The 16,607-nt window shown below is 38.2% G+C and overlaps 1 protein-coding gene across 2 annotated transcripts in view; it reads left to right on the forward strand.

Annotated features, from left to right (window-relative positions):
• The first annotated feature begins 920 nt into the window (after nucleotides 1-920).
• Nucleotides 921-16,607, forward strand: part of LOC144966239 (uncharacterized) — a 46,831-nt gene continuing 31,144 nt past the window's right edge. The window contains exon 1 of one of the 2 annotated variants that reach the window (XM_078902435.1): nucleotides 921-1,603. The gene's annotated coding sequence lies outside the window, so the exon portion shown is untranslated. Of the gene's footprint in view, nucleotides 1,604-8,989; nucleotides 9,122-16,607 lie in introns of those variants that run through there. The other variant, XM_078902455.1, reaches the window with a different exon arrangement.

Here is a 16,607-nt window from a genome sequence, read left to right on the forward strand (position 1 = left end):
CCTGTGTGAAGTTGAGATTGATTTTTGATTTATTTTTTTTTTGTGATACCCGGGCACAGCAGTGATTAGGTAGCTGAGTCTGTTAGATTTGGCGGAAAGTACTTTGCAAGAGACTTGCGTCCTATCCAAAGGGTAGCAAGCAATTGCTGTCGTCCGTTTCACTCTATAGAAACGGATAAATGGCTCCATGGGACATGGCTCTGAAGGACTCGTATTTTTTTTATACTACTCATCAAAATAGTCGTTCTCATTGTTAATCACCTGTTTCGAAATACCCTTTTATACCGTGGTTAAGTTCGACCACTGTTAAAATATAATTCCATTACAACAACGGCTTGGAGACAGAACTCTCGATGTCACTCATCTTGTCACTTATCATACTCAGTATAGTTTGCATTTTAAACCCGTCCAAACGCTTTATACACAGAGAATTGTCGCTACAGCGTCACGCACACCAAACCTTTTCAAAACTTAACATAAGAATATTATTATAGATCAGGTTTCCGGTTTTGTTTTTTGTTTTTTTAATTACCCCCCATGTGTTCACTACTCTCTCTCTTGACAGAGGTACTTGTCCTGTAAAAATAGAATCCCACTCGACCATGAACAAGTAATCTCTTTCATGGCATACTCTGGAAGAAGAAAAAAAGGCAGTTTAAACAGTTTGGCCAGAAAACTCGTCCTTCAAATATCGATCGATTGAAATGACCCTCATCTTGTCAAAAACACTCAAACTTGGGACTTCGAAAAGACCTAGGTTTGTGAGTTTTTGACAATATAAAGGTAATTTTAATTGATCGATATTTGAAGGACGAGTTTTCTGGCCAAAATCTTATAAATGTGTTTGTGTGGAGCACGAAAATCTAGTCTCGAGCTCCTCTGCTCTGCTCCTATCATTAAGGTATTCGTAAATAAAGCATTCTAAATCACGAAAAACCAACTCAAGACTCATGCGTATCAATCCCCAACTTTTTGCCACCTCGCTGTAGATGGATACATTCCTACCATTATTATCTTTAGACATCGAGGCGAACCGCAAACCATTCTTAACTTCAGATTCTTGAATTCATGTTCTAAAAATAACTAGATATTGTGATCTGTGTGTTCAGCATCGCACCTCGTATATGATTGGTTTCCCATTGTTCAAAAGTGCGACACACCCATTGTAAATTCTATTCAACCACCTGTCGTTATGCTCCAACTGTTCTAAACAAGCAAGAATTTATTCTTCGGACGTTGCGATTACTTCAGAGCTATCTACCTGATTTTCAATGCAAAGAATTATTGTCAAACAAAACAAAAGAATAAACAAAGTGAAAAAAAAACAACAACAAAAACAAAACTGGAACACTGCGAATACATTTATTTATTCATAATAAAGGCATTTGTTTGATCTGTGTTGATCGGGTGATAGCATTCATCTCGCTGTGTTGACATGGAATAGCGTGTTTGAGTTTGAGTGACGTTGTTGGTATTTCTTCGTGGAATAAATCTACAATGTACTGTGAGGAATTAGAGCGATAAAAATGGACTTTATTCTTTTTAGAAATACAAGATTGTCATTCTGATTTCCTTTGCTCATTGAACAAGACCACAGAATATTGTAAGTAGCTACTTGCTTGTTATGTTCTTTTTCAAAGTCTTATAATATGATGACAATTTTACAGAAACATGATATAGAAGGAACGTTGTTATCTCGTTGTTATTATTTTTAGATAGCGTAATATATCAAACAAACTTATAAACGTTAAAGGTTACACACACACAGTTTTGTGTGTTGGTATGGTAAATTTGGACTGGCTGATGTTGTGAGTATTTTACCTAAACGCATAGCATCAATAGTAAGATCTTCATAACTGTAAACAGACACAAACTGAAAGAGAAGAGACCAGCGAGATATATAAAAGTTTGTGTCCGTACCAACGGACTCAAGATAACCATGCTGCGATGTATAGATAGTTCGAAGATGACGTCACTCAGGTCTTTGTTATTGTTTTTTGCCATCCGCGTTTATGAGTAATGCTCACTGAACTGTATTAACCCGACTATAGATAGAATGCGCTTGGCCAAGGAGTTCACAACATTGCCATCCGGAAGTATAACGGACCAACACACAAACTCTGTGTAACCATGAACTTTTATAGTCTGGTTAATACAGTTTAGTGAGAACAACTCACAAACGCGGATGGCAAAAACAATAACAAAGGCCTGAGTGACGTCATCTGCATACTATCTATAAACGTTCATGGATACACACAGTTTGGTGTTTTGGTCCGTTATACTTCGGATGGCAATGTTATGAGTTTCTTAGCCAAGCACATACCATCTATGTTTTGGGGTGTTATAGAATGTACCTAATATTTCAACTGAGCTATTTTCTACAATACAATAATATGTACTAAGTGTGCTCGAAGGGTAAACAGCAACATTACACATGGCAACTCTCGATCGAAAAAAGACGCCAAGTAGATATAGATAGTATGCGCTTGACAAAGAAGCTCACAACATTGCCATCCGGAAGTATAATGGACCAACACACAAAACTATGTGTAACGTTTATAGTCTGGTTAATGCAGTTTAGTGAGAATTACTCATAAACGCGGATGGCAAAAAGCAATAACAAGGACCGGAGTGACGTCAACTTCATACTATCTATAGAAGACATAGAGTTGACGCCACTAAAATCTTTGTTATTGATTTAAGACAGCCGTTTTAAGTAGATATATAAGTTCTCACTAAATTCTATGAATCGGGCTATAAACTTTGAGGTTATACATAGTGTATGCACGGGGATGTTATATCAGGCTGGCGGATGTTTTATTTTACCTAAACGCAAAGCATCAATATTACATTCAAAACATATTCAATTTCCTACGCCTTATGCAAGCCTGAAATTGATATTATGGGTTTAGTTAAAATACTCACCAGTTCTCCACGCCGGCAAACAAAACGTGTAATCCTACACGTTTATAGGCTATATTAATAAAATTTAGTGAGGACTAAGGACCCAACTGGCGGTCTAAAAACAATGACAAAGAATTGAGTGACGTCATCTTCATCCATTCCATTTATATATTTTATAAGTCTGGAGTCTGGAGATCACGTAAAACCGTCGCGATCTTAGTACTGCCTGTCATCCGAAGCTGTATGGTTTTTACTTCGTAACTGAAAGGTTCCGAGTTTAATTACCTATACCCTGCCATGTCGTGTAGCCTTGGGCAAGTCACTTAGCCCTAGGTCACTTTGCGGCGCTGCGCTGCTGCTGACGCCTGGGTTATTCCTATCTTCCTTTATAATAGACCCTAACGATAATCATTTTCCCCTTGGGGACGAATAAAGGGAAATTGATTTGATTTTGTTTGAAAAGAGGAAAGCATGATGTCATCAGGTCGTGTCGCCATGCATTTCCCTCATCAGTGTGTCAAAATAATGTGGTAACTACTCACAACCTGTCGGGCTGATCGATTCGGCTGCTTTGCATGGACTAAAGTTAGCTGTGTCGCCTTGTAGTATGACACTCGCTTTCGGATCGGAAGGTCCTGGGTTCGAGGCCTTGCTAGACGCATAGCTGAATCCTTGGAAAAGGCTCTTTACTCACATACCTCATTGTACCAAGGTGTAAAATGAGTACCTAGCCGTTAACAGCGTTGTCTCTGTTGGAAAAAAAATGTAATATCGCCTAACAGGCGTCATGTCTCGTCGTCTTACATGTTAAGTGTTGCTGTTGGTCAGGGACCCATTGTAAAGTGCTTTGACCACATTTAGTGGATATTGCGCTATATAAAAGCTCAACTTTTTGTTTGTGTGCATAAACACACAATATCAATATTATCCCTTAATTCTTATTTCGGGCATAATGAAAACACACTTAGCATGCTAGGATTGTTTGAAGAAGGTAACGAAAACTCAAATATTGATAAAAGGGCAGGGATTTGTCTTGTGTGATTTCACCAAGGCGTCCGTCCAGTTAACTACGAAGATAAACGGCCTTGGTCCCCGCGATTTGCTAATTATAGGAGCAAACTTTGATACAGGTTAGCTGAATTATTTTGGTGTTTGTAAGCCTGAAATCCCAACACAAACGGAAGTTTGCCCCGATAAGAAATCCTTTCATTTTTGCTTTTGAACCAAAGACGCAATGAAGAAAGTCTTCTTTCAACCCAGATGGCTCAAATTCCAAACAAGAAGCATAATAATAATATTATTTCTGTTATATTTCTGCCAAGTTTTTAAAAATAATATAATAATGGCCAGAAAACTCGTTATTCAAATATTATCTATCGATTTAAATGACAATCATCTTGTCAAAAACGCTCAAACCTGGGACTTCAATTATAGTTTTAGGTTTGAGATATCTCGAAAAGATGAGAATCGGTTTCATCGATCGATATTTGAAGGACGAGTTTTCTGGCCAAAATTTGAAAATCGTGTTTTGTTTTGTTTTTAGTCAGAGTATTGCATAATTTATGTATGGCCGTCTCAAAGCGCGGCGGTATTAATATCTGAGTGGAAATTATGCTTAAACTTGAGTTCTGAGAATGCTTGTTGATAAAACTATGTGAAACAAATAGGCTTACCATCATTGATGAAAGTGGGATTTATGTCTTGAATTGTTTTTAATGTATTTTGTTTTTAATTTCTGAGCCTATTGACTTTATTTTATGTTTTCTACGTCTTCATTTATTCGAATATAATACCAGAATGACAATGTGGGTCACATATGTTTGTAACAAATCTCATCAGACATTCTGTTTGATGGATTATCTATATTACTTCATGGAATGCCTAGGCGACGGGATATTATGGTGTCGTTGCGATTGGGCGTAAATAAACCAAAAAAAAAAAAACCTACTTGAAAAAAATAAGAAAGTTGACGAGTTTTGAAAAGTAAGTCCTAAAGGCCTTTAAATTTGTTTTGTGTCATAAACAGTTGAAAAGGTCAACGTTTTAGGAAATGAATCATAACAGTAAGATGAGTCATGGACATCAGAGAGGTGACCGCAAAAATATAATTCGAACTAGGATAACTTAGTCGGGTTTTTCCCCCCTTCTTCTTCAAAGGGATTGCAAAACAACTGAGCATTAAATAGATCTCAATGTTTATTATTGCACCAATCCAATCGAACAAAAGCCTTATTGTGCGGCTATGTGGTCTATGGTATGACACTCGCTTTCGGATCGGAAGGTCCTGGGTTCGAGCTTCGCTCGGCGCATAGTTGAGTCCTTGGAAAAGACTCTTTGCTCACATTCTCTCACCGTACTCAGGTGTAAAATGAGTACCTGGCCGTTAACAGCGTTGTCTTTGTCCGGAAAATTCTAATATCGTCTAGCAAGCGGCATGCCCCGTCCTACATGTTAAATGTTGCTGTTGACTAGGGACCCCTAGTAAAGCGTTTTGCGCACATTTAATGATATTGCGCTATATAAAAGCTCAATTTTTTATTTTTAAAAAATCATTTCTTTGTCATTCATTGTTTTACCAATTTTAACTGACATAATGAAATAATCTTTCTGCTGAAAGTATTCAATTTGATACTTTTTTTTCAGGCCAGGATGGTTAAGATTTTTTTTGTCCACAAAACCTTTTCTATCGTCAACTGAAAGTACATGACATTATCTGTTATAAGAATCTTAACAGACGTAAATGAAATAGTCTCTCTGCTTGAAAGAGAATATTCTGTTTGATATATACATATTTCAAGCCATGGTGGATAAGACTGATTTCCCATAATCTTATCCACCATCGGTTGAAATCAAAACATTAATCGCTTCAACAATCTTAAAAGATAATATATCTAAAATAGGCTTTTTGCTAAAAAGCGTGTTCCGTTTGATAGACTTATTTCAATTCGTGTTGTTGTTGTTGTTTTAAATATAGATAGAAAGGTTTTCCCCTAATCTTTTCAATCGTCAGATGAAAACCCAAAAGATAGAAAACACGACATACACCCACATATCAATGCTTTCTTGGTATGGGTCACTGCCAGTTCGTTACATGTCACATGGTCATCCTGAATGGCCACACTCCAGTAAAACCAGACAATAGATAAGACGGATAGTTAGTTATTCCTTGTAACGTGGATTATGTAATTATGGTTTAAATCGTAAATAGTTATCTTTTCGATGACGTCAATGGAAAACCTTCCTTTTATGGGAGATTTTTGTTCTTTCAGATGTTATTTGAAGTACGACTAGAACTATTTAACTTGTTTATCAGTATCTTTTTCCTCATCTTTATCGCAGTCGTTATATCTCTCTCTCTCTCTCTCTCTCTCTCTCTCTCTATCTATCTCTCTCTCTCTCTATCTCTCTCTCTCTCTATCTCTCTCTATCTCTCTCTATCTATCTCTCTCTCTATCTCTCTCTCTCTATCTCTCTCTCTCTATCTATCTATCTCTCTCTCTATCTCTCTCTCTCTATCTCTCTCTCTATCTCTCTCTCTCTCTCTCTCTCTCTCTCTCTCTCTCTCTCTCTCTCTCTCTCTCTAAAAGCTTTGGAAAACATTTTCTTTTATCCCTCTCCTTACCACCCATAGGAAAAACGTCACATTTGTTACATTGCAACCAATAAATATCTCATTCTAATTTCTTTCGTATATCTATATATAAAGACTCGTTGTGTTACAGCTGTGAAGACTTGACACTGTGCTGTAGAACTCATTTTTCTGAACAATATTATGTATAGAATGTACCTGTTGCTTTTCTTTTTGATTAAAATTATCTATTTTTATGTTGGGTGGGTGTGAAGTTTTGGGGAACGTTCTGAAAATGGTTGGTGAGGAGAAAGTTAATGGAAAAATATTAAGGCTTTACTCGAAATCATTCGTTTTGTCGATTTTGAAAATATAAGAAATAACTTGAGAGTAGGCTGGAAAGAAATCGTATATACGACGTACAACATGGTCGGTAATCAGAAGGTCTGAGGTTCGATCCCCAGTGGAAGGAGAACGATTTGTTGGGATCATTTCTTTTCTTTTCTTTTTCTTTCTTTTTTCGTTTTGACACACTGTTTATCAATATCAAACATATTGATTTCAGGTTAATATTGTATCATGGATCAGTTTTTGAGTTTGAGGTTAAACGTGTATACATTAACGGTATAACCAACATTAAAACCATCATCCGTTTACTTTTTTAAATCAGTGTGTAACGCCAATAATTATCATGACAAAATTCAAACACATGCATGTTTTCAGAATTTCGGATTCGCAAGAAAACTGTAGATAGAACGAAGTTGACGTCGCTCAGGTCTTTGTTATTGTTTTTTGCCATCCACGTTTGAGTAATTCTCACTAAACTGTATTTACCAGACCATGAACGGTCAAGGTTACACATAATTTGGTGTGTCCTCATGCTATTGTTTTAATAAATTGTTTAGTGCGGCTATGTGGTCTTGTGGTATGACACTCGCTTTGGGGTCGGAAGGTCCTGGGTTCGAGCCTCGTGCTCGGCGCATAGTTGAGTCCTTGGAAAAGGCTCTTTATTCACATTCTCTCACCGTACTCAGGTGTAAAATGAATACCTGGCCGTTAACAGCGTTGTCTCTGTCCGAGGGTCCGACAAATTGTAATATCGCCTAACAGGCGTCATGTCCCGTCCCACATGTTAAATGTTGCTGTCGACCAGGGACCCCTTGTAAAGCGCTTTGAGCACATTTAGTTGATATTGCGCTATATAAAGCTTAATATTTTATTTTTTTTAAATATCGTGATTCTCAAGAAATTATCGGATGGCAATGGTTCGGTGGGTTTTAGACGCATTGTCATGCATCAACAATGAAATATACAAGCAATGTAACCAGTACCAAATACCGGAACAATCGCCTCCTCTAATAATCGATAGATGAAGTGAAGTCATCTGCCCATTGCAATCTTGGTGTCATTAATAGTCTACGTGCTTCAGTTAAAGTGGGAATACGCTTCAACAGTCGTAACGTCACTTCCCTCGTAATGACGCATGGTAACTTAGTAACTGGCTCTAAACTATCGGAACAATGGCGGACGCCCTTATGAAATATTTCTCCGACGAGCATAAAAGCGTATCCAGAGGGGAAAAAAACACATTATAAATCTGATAATGTTTTGACTTTTACACATTCTGATCACAAGACATATGAAAAGTTCCAGCCAGCATGAAAAATAAATAGTACCAATTTTTCTTTGTTTAGAGCCACGATGGCCGCCGTTGCTGGGCGACGTAACATCAGACTATTGAATCCAATGGCTGAATGACATGGTTCTCCATCATCTGGTTGAATCGACTGATCACTGACTGTTTACTTTTTAAACAAGGAGCATTTATTTTACACAACATCCACAAAACCTGCTCAAGGCGCTTTATCTACTTTCCATTTTCTTCGCAGTGTCTATTTGTTTTTTAAATTTTGTCATGAGCTTTAATACAGTGCAATATCCACTTAATGTGCTCAAAGCGCTTTACAAGGGGTACCTGACCAACAGGAACATGTAACATGTAGAACGAGACATGTCGCCTGTTAGGCGATATTACATTTTTTTCCGACAGAGACAACGCTGTTAACGACCAGGTACTCATTTTACACCTATGTGTGTGTGTGTGTGTGTGTACGTGTGTGTGTGTGATAGTGAGAGAGAGAGAGAGAGAGAGAGAGAGAGAGGATATGGGAGGTTTAGATAGATATAGAAATAGATAGATAGATAGATAGATAAAAAGATAGAGAGAGGGAGAGAGAGAGAGAGAGAGAGAGAGAGAGAGAGAGAGAGAGAGAGAGAAAGAGAGAGAGAATAACGTGTATTTTCAACCGCTACCAGGTTGTAAAAAGACTTTCGCATTGCCGACTTTTTCCTGTCCACCATGGTTTGTTTTGTATACAGGCGTCCAGCAGCAACAGGTGAAGCAGGACTGGACAACACATATTAAATATCTGTGGAGAAAAGGGGGGGGGGGGAGTTGAAGTGAGGTCGGAGGATTGGACAGTGTCCACTCGACTGTGTCAAGGTATTTTCATAGCCATACACAGAACAATCTAGTGGCTATCGGGGAAACGCTTAGCACTTGTGTTTATATCACGTGGCTTATCACATGTTCTTGAGTTGTGGGAAGGATTCGTAGAAGGATCGGTTAAGTAATATGACATGCAATCGGTAAGACCTATTCACGTCCTTACTTTTCTTTTATAATTAATATTATGCCAATGTTCTTGTAAAACGTGATCGCCGTTTTATTTTCATAATTTGCTTTGTTAGTACAAATTTCACTTAAGATTTTTAAATAATAGTTATATTGATAGGTCTTCTTCTTCTCTTCTTCTTCTTCTTCTTCTTCTTCTTCTTCTTCTTCTTCTTCTTCTTCTTCTTCTTCTTCTTCTTCTTCTTCTTCTTCTTCTTCTTCTTCATCTTCATCTTCTTCTTCATCTTCTTCATCTTCTTCTTCTTCTTCTTCTTCTTCTTCTTCTTCTTCTTCTTCTTCTTCTTCTTCTTCTTCTTCTTCTTCTTCTTCTTCTTCTTCTTCTTCTTTTTCTTCTTCTCCTCCTCCTCCCTCCTCCTCCTCCTCCTCCTCCTCCTCCTCCTCTTCATCTTCTTCTTCTTCATCTTCTTCTTCTTCTTCTTCTTCTTCTTCTTCTTCTTCTTCTTCTTCTTCTTCTTCTTCTTTTTCTTCTTCTTCTTCTCCTCCTCCCTCCTCCTCCTCCTCCTCCTCCTCCTCCTCCTCCTCCTCCTCCTCCTCCACCTCCTCCTAATCCTCCTCATCTACCTCATCCTCTCCTTCTCCTCCTCATCCTCCTCTTTCTCCTCCTCCTCCCCACCTCTTCTTCTTTTTGCTCCTTCCCGTCCTCTTCCAACTCCTCCTCTTTCCTCGAAACCCCCATACGAGCTGTTCGTAGTGAATTTCTACATCTATCTCTCTTTGTTAATCGCTTTGAGCACGTTTAGTGGATATTGCGCTATATAAAAAGCTCAATTTATTTATAAATATTATGCTGGGTTCTCCTAATCAAGAGCAGGCTTCATGGAATGACACAATCAGAATTAGAGAAAAAATAACACAGTTGAACAGTTTAACAGCTTCCAATTTTTTTAAATTAACAAAACAAAAACAAACAATAAATACAAAAACAAAACAAACAAAAAAGGATGGAGTGTGGAGGGTTCAAAACCCTTCTTCAGCCAACAGCAGTTATAGATAGACGCAGACCTGCCTACTACTACGAAAATTTCGTAGAAATACGAATTTTTCGGTCCGAATTGGCTCTTACATCAAGATCTTTTATTCTATAAACTTTTTGAAAACAAAGTTTTGTTGTCAGAGTTAGTAAAGTTAGTATATGAAGGAGTTTAAAACATTAATCTAACCTATTTTAAGCCAAAAAAAAATTGGTAATTTTAAAGAGTAGTTATAATGTCTACTATGGTGTTACCCCTGAAAACTACGACTCTTTTTTTCCAATTTCAAGTTGGCAGGTCTGGATAGACGGGAGAAAATGCCTGTCCAGTAGGAAATCGCACTTAGTAGTCCTTCAGATCCATTAGGCCCATGGTTTCTATATCGTTAAACGGACAATAGCAAATGCTTGTTACCCTTTGGATAGAACTCACAAAAAGAAACAAACAAAATATGACAAATACTTACCAAAAATATTTTTAAAATACCCCCCCCCCCCCCAACTTATCGGAGGATTCAAGATTCTCTTTTTGGATGATAATAAAAATGTAGTTTTATGTGCAGTTTTGTGGTCTAGTGGTTAGACTCGCTTACTGACCTTTAAGTTCCGGTTCGAGTCCCGCTCTCCGCGGAGCAAAATTGACTCTTTACTCACATTCTCTCACCGTACTCGGGTGTAAAATGAGTACCTGGCGGGTAATAAATAGTGTTGTCTATTTCGAAAAAAAAAATACAATAATGCCTCACAGGCATCCAGTCTCGTTAAGTGTTGCTGTTGACTTTGGATCCACGTTAAAGGTCTTTGAGCACGTTCAGGTAATATTTAGTTATATGATAGCTCAAGCTCAAGCTTTCATTATAGTCAAATGGATAAAAAAATATCCAAGGTTTCGAATTTTTTCCGTTGAAGATTCCGGGGCGTTACACTAATCAGATGTCTTTCTTTACCCGTGACAAAGAGGGCAAACGTTCAAATCAAACATTATCCAAACCGGCCCTCTTAAAACCAGGGCCAGCAGTTAGCGGTATGTATTGTAATATGCACACATTGGATTAAGTGCTATAGAATAGTTTGGACCGATCTACCAAAGCAGAGCGCGATAAAAGAAAGATAATGCATTCGGTAATGTGTTTACTTGTATCGAAATGGTCCCGTCATTGCATTGTTAAATCCCTGCGTCAACGGTAACGGAAGGCAGTAAAAAATGGCCAAACGGTTCTTTTTATCTCTGAGCTGCATTTCATTCATTTCTCAATTACCATTTATTTATCTCTTATTCTTCCTTGGTCATGGGTGTATCCCTCATAGCTTGCACCCGGATGGAACTGCTTTATTTCTTTAGGTAATATATTAAAATAGGCATATCATTGGATTGCTTTTGGAATCTTTATTTAGTGCCTATTTGAACCAGCCGTCATTGTCTTGCTTTTTGTTTGATGTTTTTAACTTAGGATCTACAACATTCCTGCTATCATTTTCTTTTCAGCCGGCGCTGACATGACCTAATAACTGTGGTAAGCGTCGTTATAACCCTTAAAACAAAAACAAAACTAAAAAGAAAAAGAAAACAAAATAAAAAATCCGAAAAAAAAAACCCCCTAACAAAATCCCAAAATGCCATTGGCTCATCGCTGCTTTATAAATATCCTCAAACCGACGCGAATTATTAACCATTACAACGTTACATTAGGCCCATAATTGTGTCCGGTTATTAGACCTGCAAATATATTCACGTTGATTTCCACACAATTCACATGCTGTGTCCTCAATACGTCCAAAGTTTCCAAGACAGATGTTTTGCTTGATCATAAACCATGAAAGCCGATTGGTTGGTCAACCGGAAGATAACTACGTAGTAATACAGTAACTGTCTCACGACTCCGTCTAATGACGCATTTTATCCGCATACACAAGTATGGTCACTTTTCAGACTGGTGACATTGGCGAGGATGTTTTTTTCTTTTGACCTTTTTTGCCATGTTTTCTTATGTAATCCACCAAACTAATCTAATAAAATCCAATCCAATCCATACTGTTGCAGCTTCTTCATCAGTACTAAAGATAGATGCAACATTTACGTGATATGAGAGGTGTTAGGTTATGGCTGTATATCACAATAACTTGATGTCCTCCCATGACAGAAATATTCTCTTATTGACAGGTAAATTTTTCCTAAATCTCAGAATTGCTCAATAATATGTCGGGAAGGAAATTCCATAACCTTTTGTACTTGGGGAATTTTTTTTTTTTTTTTTTTTTTTTTTTTTTTTTTTTTTTTTTTTTTTTTTTTTTTTTTTTTTGTATTCTCTCAAAATTGATGGCTTTATTATAAGAATGCCGTTACGAACAAAAAAGGAAGGAGGAGGCTTTGCATGAGGCTCGCAGGTATGGACTTAGGATTCGGTTGCACGTTGCCTGTTTTGTGAAAGGGGTGGTGGAGATGCAGATGGTACAAAATGTGAAGGAATTTTCTCTTACAGTAGAATACCGTCAACTGGAGCTACTTAGGCCACCCGGGGTAGCTTAGGCCACTTACTGAAAACAAGATTGCTTATTTTAAAAGATAAATTACATTATTATTATTATTATTATTATTATTATTATTATCATCATCATCATCATCATCATCATCATCATCATCATCATCATCATCATCATCATCATCATTTACAAATAACAAAATGAAATCAAAACTACCCCACATAAATAAACATGCAAAATTATTCACAGCACTCATTCTAGCATTAATCTATTTTTCATACACGTGTAAGTCCATCCACTTCTGCTGTTCTATGGAGAAAAAAAACACGTATTAAAAATTTTGGCCAGAAAACTCGTCCTTCAAATATCATCAAACCATTAAAATGACCGTCGTCTTGTCAATAACTCTCAAACTTGAAACTTCCGTGAAGATCACCGTATGAGGGTTTTTGACAAGATGGGGGTCACTTTAAACCGTGTACAGCTATGTGGTCTTCCGGTATGACTCGCTTTTGGATCGGTAAGTCCTGGGTTCGAGCCTCGTTCGGCGCATTTTGACTCTTTACTAACATTCTCTCACCGTACTCAGGTGTAGAATGAGTACCAGGCCGTCAACAGCGTTGTCTCTGTCGAAAAATTCTAATATCGCTTAATAGGCGTCATGTCTCGTTCTACATGTTACGTGTTCCTGTTGTTCAAGGAACCTTTGTAAAGCGCTTTGAGCACATTTAGTGGATATTGCGCTATATAAAAGCTCATTTTACGAGCTCATTTAACGATCGATATTTGAAGGACGAGATTTCTGGCCAAGACTTTGATTACGTATTGTTGGTGTTTTTTTGTTCAGACTACAACAGGTTTCTAGACGCAAGTTTGGTCACCCGAGCCAATCAGTTTCTGCGTCTCGGGATCATTGACTCACTGGTGTGTAAGTAAGGAACTAAATGGTGGGGACAGTATTTGCTTTTCGCCATGGGTCTTTTGGCCTTGACATGTCTATTGCCTCAAGACCCCCCCCCCCCCCTTTTTCTACTCTCTTTCTCTCTCTCTCTCTCTCTCTCTCTCTCTCTCTCTCTCTCTCTCTCTCTCGCTCCCTCTCCTTCTTTCTATCTTTCCCCCCTTTCTCTCTCTCTCTCTCTCTCTCTCTCTCTCTCTCTCTCTCTCTCTCTCTCCCTCCCTCCCTCACTTTCTCTCTCTCTCATCCTCCTCCTCCCTCTTTCTCTCTCTCTCCCTCTCTCATCCGCCCTCCTCTCTCCCCACTCTCTCTCCCTCCCCCTCCCTTTCTTTCCCTCTCCCTCTCACTCTTATTTCTTTCTTTCTTTCTCTTTTCTTTCTATTTCTCTCTCGCCCTCTCCCTACCTCTCTCTTTCCCCCCCCCCCCTTCCCTCCTTCCCCCCCCCCCTCTCTCTCTCTCTCTCTCTCTCTCTCTCTCTCTCTCTCTCTCTCTCCCACTCCCACTCGTCCGTGTACATTTACTTAGCACAGTGCAAATATTACGGCATGAAGTTCAGAATTTGCCCCCCCCCCCCCCCCGCCCCCTTTTTTTTTTTTTTACTTGCTTGCTTCCGGTGTCAACTCGATAGCAGGGTTGCCAGTTTGGCATTTTAAATGCCAGATTCCAAAAATCTGGCATTTTTGAAAACCGTTTGGCATTAGAAAAATCATTTGGCATTTGGCATTTTCATTTGGCATTTTCTTTTCTTGTATATTATACTTCAAATGACACCTTTTCTTAATTATTTCTAAACGCGTAAACACAAATCTCTTCACATCGGAAAACTTTGCTATTAAAACTCGCACCCTGAACTAGCCCTGCCTCCCTCAGATATTCACTCAAATTCAGCCCTCGACAAGTATCCTCGTAAGTTTTCTGGGAATCTCCTGCAAAACTCATGTATATTTGCGTCATGGTCGCCTGTTAACTTTCACTCCACTTAGTAGTCAGTAGGTAAAAAATTACCCCAATAGGAAATTTAGTATAATTCAAAAAAAAAAAAAAAAAAAAAGACAAGAAAACACGCAAGCCACCAGGATATGATAGTAAATTGTCTATCAAAAGTGAGTAGTTTTCTTAGTGGGGGTGGGAGTCAACAGACTTTGGCATTTTTTTGAGTGTTTTGGCATTTTTTGAGTCTTCCCCTGGCATTTTGTTGAAAAATGATCTGGCAACCCTGCTCGATAGTTAAGCTAGAAGTAGACTGAAAACTAACCCTAAAACACACACATAAGATTAAGACCCCTTGGTGACCATTATAAGATTCTTGTACTCGTGTGTTTTGATATTTCGAGTAAATCACCAATGCCAATGGAACTCCTTGGGAATGCGTTAGAAATTTCAATCGCAGGAGTTCAACAAGTTTATTATTCTTCTCCAATGACCTCACCTATCTTAGTTCTTATCATAATGTAATCTTTTTAAAAAATTAATTATGATTGGTTCTTTAAGTTAACGATTTAACATTAAGAATTATCATAATGGTCAGGATATCATTACGCGTAAAATCTAATTTTGATAAAACCGGATACGTTCAGAGAGAGAACACATTCTTGAACTGCTACAACACAATGTGTAGTCGCCTTTAAAACCGATGTTTCTTTTTAACGAAACCCCACGAAATCCGCTGAAACCCGACGAAATCCGCTGAAACCTGAAGAAACTCGACGAAACCGGCCGAAACCCGATGAAACCCGACAAAGTTATGTGAAGTGGGCAGGTTTCGGCGGGTTTCGTAAAAAAAAAAAAACGGCCTCCTCCTCCCATAGTCCTAGGTTCACTCCCCACTGGTGCACACTTCCCCGAGTCCCTGGTTCACTCTCCACTGTTGCCCACTTTCCATAACTTTGTCGGGTTTCGACTGGTTTCGGAAAAAAAGAAACAACCTTTTAAACATCTTATCGTGCTGAAAATGCTGTTATAATACACATCATTGATTGATTATGGCAAATATTTTAAAGCAATACTAATGATAGTACGCGATAATTTATTGTAAGCATTACAGTTAATCCTTTTACTGGGATTTTTTTTCTGTCTTCCCCTGATAACAGAAATATACATTACAAAAGAATAATCCACTGTTTTATCACCTATCTATCTATACAACTCTTTAATTATTATATTTGAGCTTCACATTATATAATCTACATAACATTGCAACATACAATGTGTGGTATCAACCCCCACCCCCCCCCCCCCCCCCCCCCTTCCCCCCCCCCCCCACCCTTCCCACCCCTCTTTCCCCTTCCCCTTCTCGAATAAAAGGCAACAAAGAAAGGGTTATTATACAGCAAATACATTGGCGCTATCTACGTGACTTTAAACCTAGGACTACATAATAATATGTATAGATGTCGCTGCTTTAAACCTATCCTTTTACAAGACGAGTGGCTTTCCGAAACTCCTTATCTCCATTTTTCGCATTTTAAAATATCTCGTAATGATTATTTCCACTAGAATCTCTCGTCCGGTCTTATCAAGATTTAACTTCAAATCCATACAAATCCAAGGACTTTCTTGTGCTTCTCGATGCTTACAATAATAAAGTAAGGTTTCAATCTACCTCATGAAAAGTAGAGAGCGATGGGGGGCTGTCTGAAGCCTGGGATCATGAAAATACAAACGAAAGAGTGATAATGGAGAGGCTTTGGATGGAAACAATACAGACAATGGATGTTTCGGGTACAAACCTTTCGTCAGCACAACAATAAACAAATTAACGTAGAAAACATTAAAATAAAATGCAATATTATAACTTGTATGGTCTGTACTCAATGGTGGTTGGAGTATAATTCATTCTATTTCCTATTATGTTTATTTTCCACATTATTTTGTTTATCGGTTTGCTGACGAAGGGTTTGTACCGGAAACGTCCATTGTCTGTATTGTTCGCATCCGAAGCCTCTCTATTATCACTCTTTCGTTTGTATAATCTAGATCATGGAGGGAAAATCTCAACAACAACAAAATGGGAAAATCGACTTATCAAGTTTTG

Source organism: Berghia stephanieae, chromosome 1, assembly GCF_034508935.2.
Source record: "Berghia stephanieae isolate SIO BIC M18660-M18661 chromosome 1, UCSD_Bste_1.3, whole genome shotgun sequence".
NCBI classification, from domain to species: domain Eukaryota; kingdom Metazoa; phylum Mollusca; class Gastropoda; order Nudibranchia; family Aeolidiidae; genus Berghia; species Berghia stephanieae.